The sequence below is a fragment of the Galeopterus variegatus genome, unplaced genomic scaffold (assembly GCF_000696425.1).
Source record: "Galeopterus variegatus unplaced genomic scaffold, G_variegatus-3.0.2 Scaffold3410, whole genome shotgun sequence".
Classification (NCBI taxonomy): Eukaryota; Metazoa; Chordata; class Mammalia; order Dermoptera; family Cynocephalidae; genus Galeopterus; species Galeopterus variegatus.
This window is the reverse complement of record NW_007729521.1, coordinates 25,459-50,916: the sequence shown is the minus strand read 5'-3', so window position 1 is coordinate 50,916 and position 25,458 is coordinate 25,459.

Genomic DNA, 25,458 nt, shown 5'->3' with positions numbered 1-25,458 from the left:
TGATGAGTTGATTTAACAAAATAATTCACATGTCAGCCTAAATTATATTGCCTGAATTAGATTACCATGTTTCCCTTAGAACATGTTCTTGTGGGCCTTGAAATCTCACCCCATCCACTGCTATCTACTCTACGAAAGTAAAGATCTAGTACTAAGTGAAATGTTCATCTCACCTTAAGACTGAGCAAGTGCTAAAGAAGGATAAGCAAAAGTGAGAGTTTGCTTTTAAATTACGTACAATCAGTGACATGCCATTTAATTTTCTGAAACTAACTCATCCCCATATTTTAATGTCAAGTATGGTTGTTCTATCAGATAACAATTTATAGTTTGAAATAATGAATGTTGGGTATATATAGACATTTGTGATATCTACTATAAAGATCATATTTGTCAAAGTTTGTGCTCCAAATAAAAGTACTGCTGGTTATTGGTTGGAGGGGAGGGAAAAACATTTTCAACCTTTGTATTTATGAGAGGACTTTGAAAGTAGTCATATTTCTTATTTAAAAATACTCAGCATGCCTAGAAATTGTAAAAAAAAGTTTCCTTTTTTTAAAATTTGTAAAATGTGTCATTAAATTTCTCATACAATTTTATGAGGAAAGGAACTGTTTTATAACAAGTACCAACATTTTAATAGAGGCAAGTGGTATTTAAAATAAAATAGAAATTGAGACCATGACTATTAGTTCAGTATAACCAAAATTCCCTTTATTTGCCCCAGCATATCTTTTTCACACTTGATACTATTTGTCTACTTCCTTAGAAATCCACAGGTATACCTGTACTGATCCAATTGTTCATGCAAGATATATGCAGCAGAAAGATTTTGGTAACTAACTTCTTAGGTCACTACCTTTACAATAAAACATGAGGAATCTGGATGAAAATTTTTTTTAAAGAGTTAGAGAAATGATAAAACCTGCAGAGATTGTGAAAAGAGCCAAAAGTTAGCTGTCAAGAGTCTTAATCAAAATGATGATGCCGTCCTAATTATACTTCCTGCTTACTGCCCCACCCATTATGTCCACCTTACTCTTTGCCTATAGATCATTTTGTATTCAATCTATGTTTCCAATTTTTCTCGTGACACATACTTTCTGCTGATTGAATATATTAGGGTTAACCAGAGACAAACAGCCGCCTTCCTTGATTAAAGAAATTAGTTACTTTTCTATATTGCTTTAATTACTAACACAGGAAATTTATTTCATCTTAGAGTAAATTTAATAATAAAAAATAATAAATCCACTGTCCCCAAAGTAGTATTAGAAACTCCTTTTCATTTCCAGTGAGAATATTTTGCAGCTTATCTCTTACCTATGAAATGACCTTACACTTTTGAATCCAAGGTCAACTCTAGGCTTTCAGTAAAGATATGAATTGGCCCTTGATTTTAACACACAGGCCACTACTAGACTAACCATGGGTACAGATCCATATCTACACTCAATTCTGAACCTGCGTAAATAGGTTTGGGGGACTTTGACTTTTTGGTGAACTTGATGTACTCTTCTAAAAATTAGTGAAATCACTCTGAGGGGTTCAAAGCACTATTGAAATGTAAGAAATTTATTTAATTTCATGTCTTCGTCAGGGTGTATTTTTGTCAGAATAAGAACTAAAGGAGCTTTGTTAACCCCCCCCAAAAAAAATTTGCTCACAGAAATTATTGTAACAACAGGAAATTGAACACATTAAACAGATGTTTAAGGTACTGTCAGAGCAAAAACTGCACTAGACAAAGTTAAACAGTCAAAGAAGATTCACAGCTTCTGCAATAGGGAAGATAGGCCATAGCTGAGTCTGAATTTAACTCTGCTGAAACAAAGAGGAGGAGAGTTTTGAAGCGCTGGGGGTGCTATTTGAAGAGGTCTTAATGATGTTACAGAAGAAGTTGATTCATAAAGTGTATGAAACACCTTGAGTTTTTCCCAAGTTTTAAAATGTTTTTCTCTGTGATTAAGTCATCTGTGCTTGTTACTTGAAGTTAGACTCCTACCCTTTTGTAGAAAATGAGAAATACAGGCACTGTCTTCCTTAATGATTTTAAAGTGATGGCCCCTGGGTCCTTGAGAAAGACAGTCCTGTGTTGTAAAACTGGCACGAAGCTTTTATAAGGATTAATATCTTGAAGGAATAAAGAAAGAATTTTCAATTACAAGTTTTCTAAAGTAAATGATCTAAGAAAAGGGAGGTCAGGGACCTAGAGACAGGAAGAAGCCTGTCTAAAGTTTAGTCAAGCTGAGAGGAACATTAAGGTCTTCTGGGGCAGTATGGTAAAAGTTCTACAGGGCATAAAGAACCATTATGATGTTTGAAGATATATATTATTCCTTTAGAGATAACATCAGGAAGGGTGATTTGTCTTTTCTTAAGCTATCCCTTTTGGAAGGCATTGTCAGCAGACTCTTGAGCTGTTTTTGTTTTTTGTTTTGTTTTGTTTTGTTTTCACTTGGAAGATCCCTTTTTGAAGTGAAATTTTATGGCTTTGTTTAGAGTATATCTCAGCTTGGAAATTTAGAATAGAGACTAGAGGCCCTCACTAGTCAAGAAATGGCTGCACACTTATAAAAGTTCAGAGGATAGTTGATTTCAATTGATGGCAAAGTAACCAAGAGCTTTTAAATCAGCCAAAAATTATTTACATCTTTTTCTTATTCCACCATATATATGTTTAAGTATAAAAAGCTACCTTACATTTCTTTTTAAACAAAGTAAGCTTTAAGTAACTAAGTATAGTTAAAAGTTTTTAAAATAGTTCACCAGCAAGCAACTGCTAAGCATTTCTCCTTACTGGAAATGATAGTCAAATAGCATTTATTCTTGAAAAGTCTCATGGATGGTCAAATTAATTTGCGTAGAAATAAAGGGCAAATTTCCTATTACTCCTGGATAACTGATGAGTCCCTTGCCTCATTGGCTAAGTTATTGTTCTCATGTGGACTTAGCTTTAGTTATTTGGCCTCTTTGAGCCTTTTATTCTGCACCTGTAAAATGAAAGCCTCTTTTATTCCTTCTTTTCTTCCTTTTACAAATATTGATAAAACATCTGACAGAAGAATCAGATTCCATAAAATGCCTTACAATGGTGCTCATTATTTTATTTTTTTGTATTTACTTTGCCTGTGGTTTCCCTATGTAATTTATGCAGCTCTATATTTTATTATAGTTATTTGTGTACTTTGTTAGTCCTTATATTTATATAGCATATGTAGAGTATTTGCACTTAAATGTTTAGTTATATTTTGTTTGATTCAGCTTGCCTTTCTCTAATGCTTCCACAGGCTTAAAAGTTGAGGCTCAAATGGAAAAATAAGAATAATGCATATTTCTATATGTAGCATTTTCCAAGAGCATTTAAATACTACACATATACAAATGAATGTTTTAATTCTCTTCCCCAACTCTCTTTACACAGACAAACACACAATCATAAACATATTTACATATAAAATATATGTAGCAAATGTCATAAAAACTCCCATCAATTGTCAAATGAGATAAGACCGAAGAAGTGCCATCTTTTATATGTCCTAGATTCCACCTATTCTCATTCCATGCTACATATCAAAGGGATGAAGATCTACGTGTATCTCATACACACCTCTGATACTTCTCCCTGTCTCTATTTCTATTTGGGGCATATTAACAAAATAAAAACAAAAATAAGTGTGCAAAGCTTCAAAAAACAATAACAAAAAAGGTCAGGGGAATGCTACTATAAGCTATGAAAAATAAGAGGTATTCTAGTTTTAAAATGCTCTATTAAAGGATGTTATAAATATCTTATTTTTTTTGTTTGTTTCTTAGATGAGAATATTGAAATCTTGATAGGTTAAATGTCATGTCTGAGTTCACTTGGCAAAGTGGGAAGCCAAATCAAACTTAGACCTCAGTGATGTTAATTACGTTCTCCACTCATCTTGACAAATATCAAGGTAAAGTATAAAATAAAAAAGGGTATGGGAGAGATGTGGCAAAAGCCTTTATGGTTTAGAGCTGTTTCATAATAGTCAATAGAAATTCCAGCAGCACTGTTCCAAGTCTGATGAACGCCATACAAATCTATCTGCACTTGATAAATATTACCATTTTGAAATGATTCATTTAATGTTATTTTCACAAGCTATTAGTAGTTGTGGTTGAAAAAGCCTATTTCATATAGTCTGGTGTGAAAATTCACACCATAGTCACTATTTTTTCTTTTAGGTTGATGGCCTCTTGTTGACCTTAAGTACAGCCTGTCTGCTTTTCCTAACCCTACATTTAATATATCACACTGCATGGTATGATTACATAATACTGAAAGCCTGCAGTCACAAATGCCACTTCTATAATTATACAACCTGCTATATAGCTTTGCTATGTACAGAAAAGCTGCAGAAACAGAAACAGTTGAGCCTTATGTAAGACATGCAGCACACATTCCTTTTCAGCATTACTTATGACATAAAACATTGGAATTTATGAAACTAGAGCTACAAAATCAAAACTGGAAGTTGGAAGTTTACTGAACATATAACTTTCATGAAAATGTTGATTTATCCCCTAATAAGAAAGATAATGGAGTAAAATAATTGCATTCTGGTCTGACAAGGACTTACTCGACTTTAAAATGAATCAATAAATGTGTATTTGTTATTCAACATATAGATGATGAGTTATTTAAATAATAAAAAACATGACAACAATGATTTCCACCCATTACAATGGTACTAAAATACAACTTTCTCAGTTTTCATTGTAAAACCATTTTACAGCAAATTCATATTTGCATGCAGAAGATTAGTGCTATTTGACTACCCTTACAAAATTACTCTTTTCATATTTTTGTTAGTGTTTGTTCACATGCATGTATTTTTAATTATCGAATTATATAATGCATATTATGTTTCCAAAAAGACTTAACCTGTCTAAATTTCTCCCTGGTGTCTTTTCCACAATTTGCTCAACTATTTTCTGTGAGTTGCATATTTAGTTAATCTTGATTTTTTGCTGCTATAAATAATTCTGTACTGAATATTCCCATTATTAAAACTGGCCCTTTTATATGAAGTAGTAATTTCCTATGATGCATTTCCAGAAAGTAAATTGCTAGGTAAAAGAGCAGATAAGTTTAGTGCCTTTTGATTTAGGTTTAGGTATTGATTTTCTATCAGCGCTTGAGGTAAGTTTCACCCACAATCTGATATTCATGATTAAAAATTAGGGTAACATTAAATTTTAAAAAGAAGAAATGTCTGCATTTTCTATTCATACTCTAAGATTGAAAACATAATATTTACAAATTATAAGAGTAACTGTAGGAATAGAATATGAAGAGAAATATCTTTTAGTCCACATGTAATAAAGATTGATTTATTTTTGTCATGTTTCTGAGCAACACATATTTTGTACATCACAGTAATCTCCATTGTAGAATATCAAGAAAAAGCTATTACAAATATACTACAAAGAATATTTAGAGTAAAATAACTTTGACGAATTACAAAGACTTGCTAAATATTAGAATCAGTTATCAAGATTTTAAAAGCAAATGCTAATTTTAGTGATTTGCAAAATAAAGCAATGTGGTACCTGATCACTCCACTGCTGAAAAAATATGAGAGAATTAGTCATCTTCTGAATGTTCTGGGGAAACCAGAGTATATTTTCATAGTATCTTGCATGATTTGGGGATTAAAATGTGAAGATATTTTTCATGCAGAATAAAGATCTGGATTTTTTTTGCCTCCTTATTCTTCTTTCCAGTTTTAAGTCCTGATCATCACAGCAGGTTAAATAGATCCACATAAAAATCTCCATGGGAACTAGTGATATTCTGTGACTATATATGTCTCTAATTTTATTTAGCTAATTTTCTCAACACCTATTTTTTTCTACTGAATAAATAACAAGCCCCTCCATAGCCATTAGAGAAGCCTTAAAACAATTGAGTTAGCCTATGTATGTTTTTTTTTAATTATTTTTTTAATAGTAAATCCTTACCTATTTACATGTCTGTATTCTGCCATATTCTAAAGAGTATTTGAAGTGACTCCCTGTTACTTATTGACAAAGCAACGTTTTTTTTTTTTTATTTTACTTGTAATACTCAACTTCTCCCAGAGGAAATAAAAATAATGAGTTTTAAGATCATGATTAATGGTGAGAATGTACGAACGCCCCTAAATTGAACTCTCTTTCTCTTTGCTTGTCCACTGCATTTTCTTTGGCATTTATCAGTGCCAGCTCTTGTATTAATTGTGACAATTAAATTGTAACAATTTAATTGTGCAACAATGCTTGGTGATTTTAGAATTAATTATTTAGGCTAAGTCCAAGTCATATCAACCTAAAAATATATCAGTTTTACAAAGTGAAGAGAAAGAACGTTTTTAGTTTCTTTTGATTGTGTTTGTGCATATATCAGGCCATGTTGTCTACTCCTTTGCCAAAGTCTCTATCTAGGTGCTATAGCTTATACCTTTTAGCCTGTACCTTGTATCTTTTAGCTTTTCCCTATCCTTCCATAATTCCACAGCTTCTCTTATTCTCTTTCCTGATTTGGAAAACTATTTTGAAGAGTTTGAGCCTGAGAAGGATTTATAGTCTATATTCTGGGAACTATGGAGATAAGAGAAAAGCTCATGCATAATGGCAGTCTATGATTGATCATGTTCTCAATATTTACTACTGAAAAATTATATTCATTAAAAAAGAGAGCCATTTGCATTTTGGCAGGAGCTATTTGTTTTGCATTTGGTTTTGCTGTGTCCCTGCCACAGTATTCAAGGCACTCACTGACTCATATGCTTAGCTTTGTCTGTCTGCTGCAATGGAAAGCCAAAGCTGTGACAAATGTACTTTTTAAAAAAAGTTGTCAGACATCATTTTTCCTCCCATTTTAAAAGCTTGCCTACCTATTTCGTGTAAAAATTAAGTAAAAATCAGAAAAATGGAAGAATAGGCATCAGAGTCAGGACCAGAATAATTTACATGTAATTGTCTAACCAATAGAGCTAGATTTATACATCAAATTGAAATTTTTTTTAAAAAATGTGAATTGTTGTGATGTTGTGAATATATTCTTTTTCAAACTACATATTAAGAATGTACCTTTGTTATTTATTATTCTTTAATTTGTGTATTATTATTAATTTTATTTACATATTATGTGATCATTCTTAAAATTATTTTCAAAGTAATACATTATTTTCAAAGTAATATGGTATATTTGTCAGATAAATATCAATCTTTGTATTGAATTTATCATTCCTAATACCATTTTGAATCACTAAAATTAACATTTGCTTTTAAAATCTTGATAACTGATTCTAATATTTATCAAGTCTCTGTAATTCCTCAGTTATTTTAATCTAAATATTCTTTGCAGTATATTTGTAATAGATTTTTCACATATCTATGGGGTACAGAGTTATATTTCAATACATGTGCATGATGTATGATTATCAAATCAGGGTAATTAGCGCATTCATCATCACAAAACTTAATCATTTCTTTGTGGTATAAACATTTGATCTCCTCTCTTCTAGTCATTTTATAACATGCAGTAAATTATTGTTAATTATAGATGCCTAGCTCTACTGTACACCGATAGAACTTCTTTTTCCTATGTAGCTGTAATTTTGTGTACATTAACCAAACTCTCATTATCTCCTTAGTAATGTTTAGTCTTTCCAGATATCGATTTGTAATCATACACTGAGGAAATAGTTTTTTATCTAAGTGTTCTATTTAATTGTATGAGGCTATTACATCGTCATATCTGGAAAAGAATTTACTCTGAGGCTAGATAAATCTACATTCAAATCCTACGTGTACCCCTTACTAATTCTATGACTTCATATGAATTATCTATCTTTTAGCATTTTATTTCTCATTTATACAATAGTGATAAAAAATACCTACTTTATAGTCTGTTTAAAGAATTAAATAAAATATTTTCAATACAATTAGATTCCTTCTTTCCATATTTTAATATAGTGATTACCACATCCCATACAAGAAATCAGATTAAGTCAGATAGTATTTTCTAAAGTGGAGGTTTTCTGATCTGCAAGCTCCTGTATGTGGACCTGGGTAGCATCTGGCTTTTATTCCCCAGGAGTTTTATCCTGTCCTTTGACAAAGAGACTATATTGCCTCAGTGAGTGAAAAGGTGATGGCACATAATGCACCCTTTCAACCAAGGTCTGTGTTTTCTCAGAAACGTTACCATCAATTGATCCATCATCATTAATTCTATAATGACCAGCATTGATTACAGCACAAGATTTAGTTCAAGTACTTAGATGATAACAAACTTTTCTTAGTTAAAGGATTTCGAATTTCCCATATCTTCACAAGGAACTTGGTTCAAATAAAAATATGCTATAACAGAACTGCAATAGAGTTGTAATATTAAGCATTTGGAATAGCTCTGAGTACAGTGTTAGACACAATGTTAGTACATACTCATATTTGCAGAAAAAATAGAGAACTACAGTCATTAAAAAGGACTGTGAAATCAAGTTGTTTTTTGTTGTTTTATGGTTAAAAGGAGTGATTCTGAGACTCCTTACAAACAACAAGAAACAAAAATATTCTTTAAACCCCTTAAAATAATTCTGAAAGCTTTCCCACAGTAATTGGAACTATGGTTGAAAGGTAAAAAGCTGGTTCCATTTGTTTGTGGACCGTTTACAGTAGTACTTAGTCTGAACTGATTCAATGATCAAAAGGAGAAAAATAAATTCTGTGTTAAAACTGGTGGTGGAGGTGGCAGTGAAGAGATTTGAAATTTGCTGAACAGCAACTGATATGAGTCTCGAGGCAGAAAGAGGCTTCTGTGTATGTGTAATTGTGTTAGTTTGAGGCCAGATCCTGAAAGCCTATTTCAAAGAAAGACTCTGTTATTAAATGACTCCTTTATAGAATTTCCATGTGAAGCTTTGGATCACAATTGAACAGGTTTGTATTTTGACAGGTAACATATGATCCAACTAAATACATAGCCCTGACTGAGAGAGACTAGAAACATGCTTTTGTTTTTTGTATTATCTGTTAAAAAATGAATTTGATTAGAGAATCTGGGGAGACTGCACTGACGTCATTTCACTTTTCTTTTTTTTAATAATCTCTTTTCATCTAATCTTTTAGATATTTAGCATCTCAAAATTTTTTGTTTCCTGACAGTTTTTCATAGTGACTGTCTGACTAGGCTAAGGCCTGGAATCCTGCTCAGAGAGCCAATTGTCTAGCTCTTAATCCTGTTCGTGACACCAATTGTAAAGCTACTTGACCATGGCTACGCCAGTTGTGGTGCTCTTTTACTTCCTGGTAATCCTGCACTGACTGGGCTGATTGTTGAGCTAAGGCTGGGTCTGGAGCCCACAGAACCCTCAAGCCCATTCACAGACTGGGTCAAAAACCCTTCACATGCCAGGCTGGGTCACCGGACCCCTTACATGCAGGCCTATGAGCTAGGTAACCGGCCAAAAGATCTTTGGAAGCCATAGGTTGAAAGCATGGCTGCTCTGGGTGGATGCCTGAGGCGCCGACACCCACCTGCCTACTTCACCAAACACACACTCTCTCCCTCTCTCTCTCTCTCTCTCTCACACACACACACACACACACACACACACATACACACACACAAGAATAGCAACAAAACTAAAAAGACACATTGGCACGCTTGTGCACTAACTCCACACACACACACACATAATTTGCTTACAGTGGATGCTGAAACACACCCAACTGGATCTGAGGCGAGGGCCCTGACCAAACTATTCTATTTTCCCAACAATCCACCCCTTCAGGGTCCTCGCCATACAATCTAAGCGTTCAGAATCTTCCATGACATTCCTTTAGTGAGGATAAATTACCCTTACATTTACATATTACACATTCCATCCCAGTCCCAAAAGTCCTCAGCTTGTTGCAGCACCAACTCAAAAGTCCAAAGTCTCCTCTGAGACCAAAAGCAAAAGTCCTTCCAGCTATGAACCTGTAAAAGAGTCAAAAACAAGTTTATATGATTCTAAGATACAGTGGGACAGACACTGGGTACACATTCCCATTCCAGAAAGGAGGGATAGAAAGGAAAAACAGTCCACAAACAAATGCCTAAAGTGTCAGGCAATCTCACTCCTACAGCTCTGCCAAGTGCAGCCCATTGAGCTGCCCTGGTGCCTGCAGCTTTTCCAGGCCGGCGCTGCACATTTCCAGCTGCCCCACAGTTCTGGGTTCCTGGTGGCAGTCCTGCCATCCTGGCTCCACTAGACATTTCCTCAGTGGGGGTTCTTTGTGGGGGCTCCGACCTCAATTTTTGGCTCCATATTACTCCATAGATAATCTTTGCACTGGCTCCACCCCTGCAGCAGGTCTCTGCCTGAGTCTTCCAGCTTATTCATACATCTTCCAAAATCTAGGTAGAGGCTGCCACACCTCCACTGATCCCACATACTGCTAGCCTGCAAACTTAACACAATGTGAACACCACCAGGGTTTTCGGCATTTTTTCTTCAGAGGTGCTGAGGCAGGATTGATCCAGCCAGAGCAGCTGGGATGCAGGGAGCAATTTGCCTAGGGCAGCAGTGCCCCAGGTCTGTCCTCCAGGACAACTCAGTTCTCCTAGGATGGGAGGGGAGCTTTCATAAACTTCTCAAATGCCCTCAGGGCCTGTGATGGGTGGGGCACCCATCCAGACTTCTCAAATGTGTTAGGGCTTTTTTTCCCATTGTCCTGGTTTTTAGTATCTGGCTGCCTCACCTCCAAGATAATGTCTTTAGCAAACAGTTTATTTGCTTCACCCATGCATTTTTCTCCTGCTCCTTGCTTCTCTACCACATGGCCAGGCTGCAAATTTTCCAAATCTTTGTGCTCTGCTTCCCTTTTACATTCTGGCTTTTGAATTACTTCGATCAGCTCAGCTTACACTGGCTACTCACTCAGTCTCAGGCAGTCCAGCAGCATTTGCCCACATGGTTCAAACAGCTGCTTTCACCCAGTCCATCAAGGAGTGGCGGCCCTGCCCTTGGGCATATCTGCGGCTATTTCTGAAACTGCTGCCACTGAGACAGGCGCGTGGTAATGGAGACTAACTTTCCCACCTTTTCACCAGGTGAAAACATACTTGAAATTCTGGAGGGGCACCCGTCCTCAGGTCATCTGCCCATCTGCATGTGGCACTCTTTGCTCAGGTTTTAGGGCACCCAGCTGGCCATCAGGTTTAAGTGGCACCCTCCGAGCCTTTTGCCTCTACAGCATATTACACTATCCACCCCTAGGTCTCATAGCTGTAGTAGCCAGGGGGTCTCCCTGTTTCTGCTGCTTTACTGTCTCAATTTCTCATGCACAACAGGTCATGCCTGGAGATGCACAGTTTCCCCAACTCACCACTGGGTTGGTCTTCCCTAGTGTGAGAGGCAGGAGTGGCCAGTTGCTACACGTCGTCCTCCAAGACATTTATCCGTACTACCAAGGACACCGCTTTCTGCTGCAAATCTTGATCCGTTTGCAGCATAGTGATCAGCAGCCAGGCTCTGGTCAGCAGAAAAGTGGCCACCAGGCATGACAAGCTCAAGAATAGCCACATTTCCTCCCCTTCCCAAGGGGTTTTGTGTTGTAGTACCTGGTCTATGCTGCCTTGCAGTACAGTGTGCAGCAAACAGATCCCGGTCAATAGGAAGGTGGCCATAGGGCACAGCATATTCAAAAGTAGCCACATTTCCTCCTTCTTCCAAGGGCTTTTAGCTCCTGTACCTGCTCAGAATCCTGTCACAGAATATGCCAATGTGGAGCCACAGCAAATATCTGGAATCCTGTCAACATTGCCAATTGCTGTACCACTGCTAATGTCAGAATCCTGCCGACTATGCCAATTGTCTGGCTAGGCTTAAGCCTGGAATCCTGCTCACAGTGCCAATTGTCTAGCTCTTAATCCTGTTTGTTATGCCAACTGTAAAGCTACTCTACCATGACTACACCAGTTGTGGTGCTCCAGCTAGGCGACCACTCCAGTTGTCGGGCTCTTTTACCTGCTGGTAATCCTGCACCAGCTGGGCTGATTGTTGAGCTAGGGCTAGGTCTGGAGCCCACAGAACCCTTAAGCCCATTCACAGACTGGGTCACAAACCCTTCACATGCCAGGCTGGGTCCCCAGACCCCTCACACACCAGGCTAGGTCATCAGACCCCTTACATGCAGGTCTATGAGCTAGGTAACTGGCAAACAGGTCCTTGAAAGCCATAGGTTGGAGAGCATGGCTGTGCCGGGCAGATGCTGGAGGCCCACCCACCTGCTTCACCAAACTCTCTCTCTCTTTTCTCTCTCTCTCTCTCTCTCTCTCTCTCTCTCTCACACACACACACACACACACACACACACACACACACAAGAATAGCAACAAAACTAAAAAGGCACATTGGCCTGCATGCACACTAACTCCACACACACAGACACACACACACACACACACAGACACACACACACACACAATTTGCTTACAACAGATGCTGAACAACACCCAACGGGACCCAAGGCAAGGGCTCTGACCAAACTATTCTATTTTCCCAACAGTGACACTCAACCAACATACAGAGATTTATTTTTTCCTGCTATACGTGTTAGGAAATCCTACAACTCTAAGTTGGCATGTATATAAGTCTTCAGCAAAGCTAAACTTGGACTTGAAGTAAATTATTCGAATTGTGGCAAAGTGCACGATTTTCTAGTACCTATCATTTAAGAGTCTGTTAGAGCCAGACTTAAAGGTAGATAGAGGAACTACTTGATATGGATTAACAAGGCCTGAGAAATTATTTTCTATAAAATCCTTTTCCTACAGAGTTTAAAAAAAGTTAAAAGTGACTGATTTATTTATACTTTGAATCTTTAAATCAGATTAATATTTTTCTAAACATCTATCTGAAATGAATGGTTTCAATAGGACATTGTTGTGATTGGCAGTATGAAGTGACATGTGTGGAGCTGTGACATGGTGGAGATAAAGAGCATTTTTAGTACCAGGTGTTGCAGCCCTGCCTGATAACAAATTCCTTGGTCGAATCTTCCTTAGGCACTGAACTATCACAATCTAAAGAGGTAGCACGTAATATAAAATTGGCTTTTCATGGCTGAAAAGACTAGACATAGAACACAAAACATTAAAAAAATGTTTTAAAGAGGTTAGTTTTTGAATATATATTTAAAATATTCCTGTGCTGCTTAAAGTGGGAAGTAAGAAAAATGATTAAGAAAGGAGATTGGGGAAAGTAAATATAGACACAGGTGAGACCAAATTGTCACAGTTATTGCTGTGCAGATAAAGCAAGACATTCGATTTTATACATACATATATATAGAGAGAGATGGATATAGATATAAATACAGGTATAGATACAGCGATATATCTTTTTAGTAAAACAAAAGTACCTCTCACAATTTAACCTTCTTCTTTTGCATTGAAATAGCCCATATTGTTTCTATTTTTTGTTCTTTTTGTTTATCATTTGCTAAAAAGTTAGTGATTTGGCATATTAGAAATGCATCCGATGTCCTTCCAAAATAAAGATATATGTGTGTTTTCTTATGGGTGAAATGTGCCTAATGTTTGTATTTTATATTTTTGAGATTGTGAGTCCCAGGCCTATGTTATGAGGCTTTATGAAGAGATATGAATGATTCATTAAAACCTATGTCCATATGGGCTAAAAAATATATATAAATTATGGTTGGCCTACTTCATAGGAATGTGTGACAGAAAACTTTCTGTTACAGGCTGACGGGTGGTAAATTGGGTGATCCAGATGTTTGGTCTATTTAATTACCTTTCTGAGAATTTGTTACAGCAGTGAAAATGGTGCAAACTACTAGTGCTATGCTTAGATACTAACCATTACTAATTAACAACTTCCTTCAAAATACCTTTCTATATTATGGGGTTGTCACAAATATTTGATAAGCAATTTACTTACAAATTGTACAATTTATTTCAGGAATTATAAATACAAATTCTCACTTTTCTCTTGTAATTACTCAAACATTGCATTATTTTATTATAGAAAAGGTGCATTTTCTTTAAGGAAAACTGAAAAGGAAGCTAAAATTAGAAATAAAATCCTTTTCTTCAGCAATAGATTTTATGGAACTTTTCTTTCCTTTGATTCATCTCTTTTTACAAAAATATTTCAAATAGTGATCTGGCTTGAATGGTATGTTTTAAAGTGGGTAATTTATTATCATTACTACTTCAACCCTGGGTAACATTGATTTACTCGTACTTTTTACACATAACACCAATTAAATCATCTGAGAAACAACTGCATTTGCACATGGAAACATGAGGGTTTTTAGACAGCTATAATTGGGATTATTTCATGCAGCATATTGATAGTATTATTGAAAACCTAACTCCAAACATTACATCTCCAAAGCGGTCATGCTGGAGTTTGAAACACCACAAGAAGGCCTTCATCTTCCTTCTTATTTTTTGAACTAAATTTTAATGTAAAAGTCTTATTTCTGGACTCATACAGACATACTTTTCCCAGACATTAGGCTTTCTTCCAATCAGTTCTAATTATCATTGCACAAAAACAACAACAACAAAAGATTTTCTTCTGTTTGGACTTCATCAATCCTCCCTCGACAGGTTCTCTTTTTATAAAACATAAACTATTCTCATAAGCACCAATTATCTCTGGACAAGTTGTAGTAAACAAAATTGCAGCAATTATTTCAAGCTACAAGTATTTTTGCCTTGAAGTTCTGAAGAGCTTGCTAGTTTTTAATTCTGTTCAATCACAGTAGTCAGAGTATATACAGCACAATACACTAGGGAAATGTCTAAAACCTGAAGCATATGTCACATACCAGATTCATAAGCAGAGTATCAGAGGACATATAAATAAAAAATAAAAAAAATATATGGTGACCACTACTGAAGTAAAGGACTTATGTGAACCAGATAACATGAGTCTACTCAAGACTTAGGAATTAGTGATATTCTTAATTTGGGGTCGATAAGGAAAAGCTCTCGGAAGGAAAGGGTCATCCGTATTACTCAGGACATGGTTAATCTGAAAGTGTAATTAGAGTCACAGGGATGGTCTGTTGTTTCTTTTGGTACTAGTTATGCTTTGAAAATATTATGAGGTGTTTCTGAAATCCAGACCACTTCATTGTCTACAAGACGATGCCTTGTCAAATTTGGGAATTTGAAAAATTTTAGTCTATTGTGTTTAAACTTAGCAGATAATCTAAAAAATTAATAATTTAGGTAGTGATCAAGTGATTTTAATCATTTTGATGGCCATTTTTCAGTCAAGAACTGCTATTGGGTCATGATTCTATTTGTGAGTTTAGTTAGAACCAAAATATATTACTTTAATTATATTAAGCAATGAAGACAATATGTGTAAATCTTGCCTTCATTTCTAGTGTAGAGAACTACATTGTGACCTAATCTTGAAAAGCTTTCACAGATGCTTTATATACAGAAATGTGATAGAAACATTGAGTAATCCTTGGTACATAATACAGTCAGCTATAATGTAACACAGGTGTTCTTAAAAATCATTGCTCTAGGCAAAATCACACAATAAAAAACACAGGGCTTACGGGAAAATTGGGATTAGATACATAACACTCAAAAAGCTTGTCAGTGACATAAAAAAAATAGAAACCTGATACAAATGAAAGCACAATTTTACACATGGGAAAAAAACGGTTAAGAAATCCACAAACACAAAAATAAATATGGCAGTTTATTTTGGAAATTTGTTCGGGAAGTGGGCTCGGGAAGTGGGCACCAGAGGCTTGCAGCATGTGAGTTATTATGAAGTTGTGAAAGGGTGGGTATCTGAAATCTGATGGAAAGTTGTCACAACATGTGTGGACAGGTGTGGCTTACAACAAATGAGGTGGGCTAAGGAGGCTGGGAGATGTGTGTGCATTTCGTGTGTTCCTACTGGGCTCAGTTTAGCCAGTTGCAATTTTCTGCGTTTGTGTATTGTTTCTTGTGGAGGATATCACCATGAACAAACACAAAATTTGTGTTATCCCTAAGTTACTCCCTAATATATCATTCACTTTGGAACACATCTGCTTTTTTAAAAGTAGCCTTATTGCAGAACTGACTGTGCACAAATAGGTACCTACACTGTAGTGGTTGTCTGTGTACTGTTCATGTTTTGAGGTACAAGTTAGTTACCAAAACAGCATCATCTATCTCATTATATTTGAATCATTAATCTGATTTGGTTCTAAATTCTGTATTTTTTAATTTTAAATATTGGTTTTCTATCTAAGATTTTATGATAAAGTTATATTTGTCTGTATATCAATAACACTGGAATTCAACATATTTTAGCACTGGAGTTTCAAGGTAATTTTTCTTCTGTAAAATTCTTACAGTTTTATGTTTAGGGTATAACGTTATAGACAACTTATGTCATCTGTTCTCATTTCTATCTCCATACCAGCTTTGTGTCACATGCCAAGAAATTCTGCCATGTACCTAATGGTATAGTTCATTGCCGTGTAAATTCTCATGCTAAGATAGATGTACCATAATCTGGTAGATTTGATTAATAATATTCATTTATTACAAACTATCATACCCTCCACCTTTCATTTTCCCCTCTATTGGCTTGAGTGAGCCCATAGATATTTAAAAGGAAAATATAAATAAGAAAAAAAAAATGTAAGAGAATATTATATATATGGCTGTATTCAAATTTTAAATTTAGAGAAGCTAGAGATTGTGTTTTTAACATGTCTTTTGTGAGTTACACTAAAATTAACCTATTCTTTAAAACGGTATCTAGGATTTCTGAAAGGTATATTACTTAAGGCTAAAAAGGTACCAAGAAAGATATGGCCTACATGTATATTTGATCTCAAACAGTTAACATTGATACCAAATCCACAAACATTTTTACCTGGGGGTAAATATCCAGCCTTTTCTATTTTCAAAGAGAATTAAGAATTAATAACTTCTGGCTAGTTTTAGTAAATAAAAATACCTTACCTCTAATATTTAATATTTCAGGTGAAAAATGTTTTATGGTTTTGAGTCATCTGTTCCTATTGCTTTACTTATTCACTCCATTGTTATATGAGGAGGTGTGCATTTTGGATCAGTGTATATTAAATATCATACGTTAAGCAGGCCAAGTTTGTTGAATGGAAGATAATTTTATGGGAAAAATAATGCATCATCTTTATGTGAATTTCTGCTTCAAGACTGTTGCAGGCAACTATGTTTAACCATTATTGCTGTGAGACTGATTTAAACTGTTCTAACAAATAAACCTCACACTTCAGCATGAACACAGCAGTTCTCTGGCATATACAGTTTTTAATTTTACTGCTCTTATTTTTTCTGAAAGTTAAAAATTGCAAAATATTCTCTTTCTCCTTATCTCTCCCTCCTGCCTCCCTCCCTTGTTCTCTCATCAGCCACTCACTCACTGCATGTAGCACAGAACTCAGTGTTTTTGCATGTGTTCTAGTAGAATAATTCTCATATAGTTTTAATAGAAAAACTCAGTATACTAAATTATATATATAAAATACATATGCAATATATTATATACATGTATACTTGTACATAACTGAGTTATTTATCTGCTTTAATGAAAACAGTATAAATTTTATAGAATGTTGCAGGTTAAGGCAGACCTTAAGGACATTCACTAAACAAAAACTCACAAGTTCACTACATGTTTCAAAGTAAAAGCAAAGAATACTAAAGTCAAAATAATTATAGTCTAGGAAGAGGGATGGCTAGGAAAAGCTGAAACCTGAAGCATAAATACTAATATGTTAGATGAAGAAGTGAAGTAAAAGTAAAAAAATTTAAAAAAAAATAAAAACGTTTCTTGTAGATGGAACAGCATGTATATGACAGCCTTGGGGTGGGGAAATTGTATAGTAGAACTGAAAGAAATTAATGATCGCTAGAGTATAGGGAGCTTTCGTTTGATGACATCAAATAAGGCTGAAGAGAAGCAGGCAGTACTAAATAAGGCAGGGTTTCAAAGACCATGAAAAGAATCTGATCTTGTTTGGGGCAGTGATGAAAAGCCATCAAAGAGATTTTAATTTGTGGATGACATGGCCAGATACATGTTATAAAATATCATAGTATTCAAATGGATGGGGAGATAAAGCCAGGAGGTAAGGATAACATTTAGCCAGCTACTGCATTAAAAGACTATGACTGGTCTGGCCATGATATGTGCCTGTGGTATTCTATGGCATTAAGAGGCCACTGTGACTTGGACTCGTGAGTTGGCTGTATAGATGGAGCACACTAGACATGAAAAGAGATTCTGAAGATGTATTAGACATATAGGGAGGGAGGATTTTAGAAAGGACAATAACATTGTTCAGATACATGTGTGCACTTTTTCTAATATAAGAAATAAATGAAGGCAAGCACTTTGTGGGGAAGAATATGGCAAGTAACATTTTTGGCTATGTCAGAGTTGAAAAGAAGATGTAGAAAAAGAGTCTGGGGGCCGGCCTGGTGGCGCACTGGAGAGTGCGCTGCTTGGGAGCGTGGCGGCGCTCCCACCGAGGGTTCGGATCCCATGTGGAGACCAGTTTCAGCTCACTGGCTGAGCGCGGTGCGGGCGCAACACTGAGGGTTATGATCCCGTTACCGGTCAGTAAAAAAAAAAGATAAAAAAGAAAAAGAGTCTGGGCTGGAGATGTCCCGTTCCTCACCCACCTAGTAATTGAAGTCATAAGAATGGAGGAGATGGCCTAAGGAGATGGTGAAATGTGCTAGAAGAGAGGTCCTGAAACAGAAATTTGAGATGCACCAGCCTGTAGAGGTTTTCTTGACCAGGCATACTCAGCAGAGCTGAGAGAAAGGCTGATAGTGAAAGGAAACATGGACTGAACAGGGAAGGGAATATATTTTTTGGAGAGAGTGGTCTTCAAGGTTTACTAAAGCTGAAAGGTCAAGTAAACTAAGGAGAGACAGGTGGTTTTTAGCTTCAGCTGGACAAGTGATAAAAACTATTTTTTTTTTATCCTGGTATATTTCAGTCACATTCAGATTTCTCTGTTCAAAGCAAAAGACCTTGAATTTGGAAAACTTGGAGAACTTTACAAATTGTCTTAAGTATTTATGCTATCTGATGGGCTCGCAAAAAATATATTATGCTTAATGGGAGCTGAGATAATTAGTTCAACAATTTAATGAAATTCTAGATTTGGAACAACTACCACAAGAATATGTATATGAACAAGTATATGTTCTCCGATATTTTAATATTTATTTATCATTTTGAAAGTAAATGACATTTAACGATATTGTAAATAATTTAAACATGTAAGGTAGAACCATATGAATTATTAATATGATAACTATGCTTTCTATATATGCATTAGGTATATTGGTTTTTAAAACAGGTAACAAACGATGAGACTTTTATGACTTTTACTCCTCTTTCCACTCACATTTTCTCTTGCTTGCTCTTACTGCGCAAACATTACTGCCCCTATAAAACATTACCTCTATGGCTGTCTTCCCGATGGATAAATCACTGTGCCCTTGTACCCACATTGCAACTTGGACACTGGTGAGTATATATTTTAATAATGCTTTAGATGATGGTGTCTATTAAGTAGGCCTTATGCCTCAGGTTTTCCTCATATCACTAGTGCCTCGTTTACAGCTTAACAGCTCAAAAAATGCTGATAAACTATTGCAATAATTTTCTTGGAGAATATGGATTACAGAAATAGAGGGGGTTTTAGATTATTTTAATCTCTTCATTTTTTATGAGACAATACTGACAGCCTAAGATATTAAACGTCTTGCCCAGAAAATTAATTCTTCTCAAAGAAAGGCTTTAATCATCATATTTTACCTAGCAAAATATGTACAAAAATATGAACATCAATACAAATGACTGCATTTTATCTCATAAAATAAAAATTGGCCAACATACCATCTTTAAATGATAGGGTAAAAAACAATGCTAGATTATATAAACTAGGGAAATATATATATATGTACCCTCATCAGAAAGCATGAGGTGGATATGCACCTCATAGGTGTTTTGGTCTCAGATATGTTTGTTATCTATAAAAATATTTGAAGTAGTTTAGAAAAATATTCATTTAATATTTTTCTGTATGAGGTGGGACATAATGTCTAAGAATCCAAATTAAGCAGTTTTCCTTTGAGTCACAAGTAGAGAGACAATTGGCTATCCATCTGCATAAGAAGGGAACAGTTAGACCTACGGGGAGATTGTATAATAACATACAGCAAGCAATTCTTTTGGGATTGGAATGAGTGTCTACCTCTTTCTACTATGGAATTTATTTGCACATTATCATAAAATCTAAAGACTGAAGAAGACTTTGGGATCATGCAATCTAATCTTCCACTAGGCATTTGAATTTATTTCCAGAATAAGATTTTCAACAAAGTTCCTTTCTTTCCTTGAACCAATGCTAACAAATTGCTTAATTATAGTTTTGTTATGTCTTTGAAGGTTTCAAATTGTTGAAAAAGATCTTCACAGGGAGCCAAATGATGTCTGCCTATAATCTTTTCTTTTTGTTGCTACTCCTTAAAGCCATGCATAAAAATATCAAATATCTCTTTCAAAATGACACTTTAATTATTTGAAGATAGTTAGTTATTATAGAACTTCTAAATTTCCATTTCTATAAACAAAATCTCATTTTCTTCAGATTTCCTGTTATGATATATAATTACTATGCATCAACATTTTTATCAATATCCTGTGATACATTTTTGAATTCCTCTGTATCCTTATTAAAGTGTAAATTTCAGAGGTGAATAAGTACTCTCAATGTGATTTCACTAGCTCAGGAATTATTGCAACTATTTATTGAGCACATAAATGTGAGGAAAAATTTGCAGTGGTCAGGATAGTCAGTGATCCTGCCGTCATGGAGACTCCTGCCTGTAGAAGACACTTCAGGGGTTCCCTGCTCACTATAAATCTTCCAGTGTTGTTTTGAAGACACTTCATACAATTCGATTGTGCATATCCCTCATCGATTTCGTTTTTAGTGATATCCCGTTAAGCAGCTTAAAAGTGGCCATGAAGGAGATATTTATGCCACGGAAATTAGTGAACATTACAAATCATTTTTCGTTTTTTTGTTTGGTTGGTTAATTTTGTTTTGTTTTGGAAAGCTGACTGTTAAACATGTATTAGGATATTACTCTTCTTTTGTTTGGTGCCCCTCCCTGTCACAGTTGTGGGATCCTGGCAGTGAGTTTTTACTAAGGGATTTGTTCTTATGTCTGTAATTGATTAGGCTAGTGGCAAACGTGAACTGGACCATTTACAGATACTTGGAAATAATGTTTATTCCATGTTAGGGCATAACATTCATTTAAATCTTATTGATTATATCATGCTGATCCTCTATACATTTATTAATCAATACTTTTAAATTCAGTTCCTTCACCCGATAACAATACATCAATGCACAAGCTAAGCTGAGGTACTACACTGCCTTGTTCTTCCAGAATAATCACCCCTGAGATGTCTGACTACTCTTCATATAAAGGGAGTCTGCCACTCTCTTTTTTATTGATGCCTTCAATTGATATAATCTTCATTTCAATTGTCATCAGCTGTTTAAAGTATAACTTAGGGGCTAGCTGGTTAGTTCTCTTTGTAGAGTATGGTACTGACAGCACCAAGGTCAAGGGCTCAGATCCCAGTACAGGCCAGCTGCCCCCAAATAAATTAATTAATTAAATAAAACAAAACTTATTATTAGAATTCCCAAGCACTGAAATCATGCAAATATCTTCAAGAGAACTCTCTTGCCTGGTTGAGAATGGCATTACCATAATATACATGTGTATTATGGACACATGATCCTAGGCACTCAAGAAAAAAATCACCACTCTGAGGCAGTTTTAAAAAATTAAAGTGACTTTAATTGAGATTATATAACATTTTATAATCCTAGGTTGGAAGATATCAACCAATTTATGCATATAGTAAAGATCTTTGTATTTGGAAGGCATCACGGAAAAGGAAAAGTAGTCACTGAACATCCTGACACTAAAACTGGGTCTCAGCGAGCTAGGGACAATTTGCTGGATGCGCCATAAAGAATATCCCATGAAGAATATCAGCAGAGTTTACTGGACTAATTCCCGTGACACCTAATTATCTCTGCAAACAAAATTAAAGAGAAAAATAGCTGACTAAATGGAAAGTGTTTTTTTCATAAATACTTACGTAAAGAATATGCCTCTGTAATTACTCGGGAGGTAGTATTGGCTGCTTTTGTTCTGTTTTACTTCCTAAAATTTGAGAAAAATTGTAATCCATGTGTATTGTTTGGCAGAAAAACCATTAACTGAACTTAATATGGTAGTTAATCATTATTTGCAAAAATTGTCAAAAAAATAGATAACTTATTAAAACTAAAGGTTTTATAAATCAAAAGCTTTCAAATCTTAGGAATTATGCAGTGTACTCATAGAGGTAGGAATCCAGAACAAAATCCATGGTAAATAGAAAGGATTTTGAAAAATTCTCTTATGAAATGACTTACGAATTCTATGGGAAGAAAGGTCCACATAAAAACAAAAAAGAGGACTATCAATTCTATATTTGAAATCCTCTCTAAGATCTGACATGAGATTGGAATAATGCCCAAAATACACAACTAATGTGTACTCGCCTTTAGGATGGCGTGGGGGAATTTTATTAACATTTATGCTCAATTATTTCAACTATTGCCACTAAACCAGACTGGTACTGTGTATTTAGCATACTTAAGTGGTATCTAAGGTTAATGTCTCATTATCACAGAGCTCAAGATTTTGGTCCACTAAAAGTCTGCTCAGTTTTACCACATCTTGTCCCTATAGTTTCTTTTTGCTGGGAGAGGGGATTCTATTTTAGATTAACATACATGTACGGAATTACGTCTCCCCTATTTGTTAACGGGATTAAACCTCTTTTTTTTTTAAGTTTAGATATGTTATCTATTTTACCTCAAATAGAGTATATTTAGAGTTATCTCCTTAATAGGAATGCTGGACGATTGTGACTTAACTGATGTACTGTCTCAGAATGTATTCTCTGAATAACCACAGTACGATAGATCCTTTCTTCTCTATTGCTCATTTTTGTTCTCAACACCTAATAAGTTCGTATTTATTCAACATATTCATCCTGTTAGAATAGTGCTGAACTCTACTAAAGTACTTCTAAATTTCCCCAGTAGCTTTTCTCTACAGAATCATAGACAAACACACATCTCATTAAAGAAACATGGATTTAGAAACATGTACCAGGACAGAATAAAGGTGGTAAAATTGCTCTCTTTTCCCTTTGAGACTAACTCACCTACATATGTTTATGAAGTTCATTCCCGCTAAGTAGTAGCATTAGACACTACTTTATTTTCTATATCAACCAATTTTCGTGGTTTATTTTTATGTTTTTTCCATATCATGTTCTTCAGTATCTTGGATTAGAATTCTTTATGGCTACAGTTTCAAGTTTCTCTTTATTTTCTCAAATTCTCAGAACATTGTATGAATCTACAATTCCTGGATACTCTGTCTTTTATTCAGTGTATCAGTGACCCTGTACTAGCTTCCTTTTCGATACTTGCATTAAAAAGGAGTCCATAATTTTATTGCATTTTTAGCACGCAGGGACCACAAGCCTTCTCAAGAGTTACAATTACGTTTATCATGAATGCTTTACTTAGGACAAATTGCTCTGCAGGAGAGCAATACGTATCTTCTTCCTGAGTGAAGGTTATCCTCAAAATCACCAGGTCAACTGCAGTTTTATGAATGCTTACCTTCCGGGCATGATTGGCCATTGTCACCAATGGATTCTGAGAAAAGCTTCAAGGACTAATCCCCTATTACATTTAATTCAGGCTTACTCTCGAATCCTTAGTTACAAACAGTTACAGAAGTTTTTCATCCTCAGATAAACCATTTTCAGGGCTTTGAGATTTGGAGTTCGTGATTAAAATAAGCATTTACCTGATGTTCTCCTGGGAAAGAATTTGCATTAGTAATATCCATGTAAATTAATGTGAGTGACAATATCCAATTGCCTACATTAAAGATGTCTGCTTTATATGCCTAAGAAAATTTTATCTTTTTCTCCACATATTTCCAGCCCATTTTATGTAAAGTTTATATTAGGTTTATTCATCACTTTTATTTATATTTAAAATGAAATCTATTTCTTCAATATATTTTCTAACTTGAAGCTGTTTCTACATATACAAGCTATTGATTAAATCAATTTTTTTTTTTTTTGGTGACTAAGCATATTACTTTTTTTCCAATAATTATGCAACTAATTTTGTGGGCTTTTCAACTATAAAATCATACCATATACAGATACTGACAATTTAGATTCTTTCTAATATTTAAATTGCATGGTATTTCCTATTCTAATTGTATCACCCAATACTTTCATACCAGTAATAAATAAGACAATATTTGTCACTCATCTCTTGTTTCTAACCTTAGGAAAAAGCCATCCAGTGCATCGTCATTTGCAAGGTAATAGCTTTTCATTTAATATTTACATTTATTTTGAATTTTTTGTAAAATTCAAAGGAATTTTACATCATTTACACACATTTAAAAAGTTTCCTTTTTTTTCTTAAACTAAGAAGGATGTTAAAACTTTTTAAAAATAACTTTGTTGCTGACAATGCATACTTTTAAATCTTTGTTCTATTAACATAGGATTTTGGTTTTGATATTTTTATGGTTGAAACAAATTTCAAACTTTTTTTATGATCTGAAATGGCTTAAATAACAGCTAATATATCTCATCTTTGAATATTATAAATATTTGTGGCTGATGTGTCTTGGCCTGATGTTTTGTGTGGGGGTGTGGGATAGATTATAGAAACATGAGTAATTTCACAAATTGTACATGCTTATACTGTTATTTCAATTTTCTGCATATATCAATAACACTACTAAAAATTTTACAATTATTAGACAGTAACAAATTACCGATCGATTTTCAAACATTTTCATAAGTTTTAAAAAGTATTCTAACAATGACATGAACTTTCTCTATATTTGTAGTTATGTCAACATTTTGTTTAACAGGAAATTTACTATATTTTCTTTCTCATTGGGACTTGTGTTTATTTTTGCTTGTATCTGTCTCTTCAGCATTTTATCCCACTACAAATTTATCCCACACTATTATATTAGTTTTTTTTTATTACAGCTGTAACAAATTAGCACAAACTCATTGGTCTTAAGCAACAAAAATGTATTATCTGACAATTCTGTAGGTCAGAAGTCTGACACTGGTGTCACTGGGCTTAAATAAAGGTGTTTACAGGGCTGTGTTTTTTTCTAGAGCTTCAAGAAGAGAGTTTATGTCTTGCAGTTTCTAGAGTCCACCCACATTCCTTGAATAGTGAAACACCCTG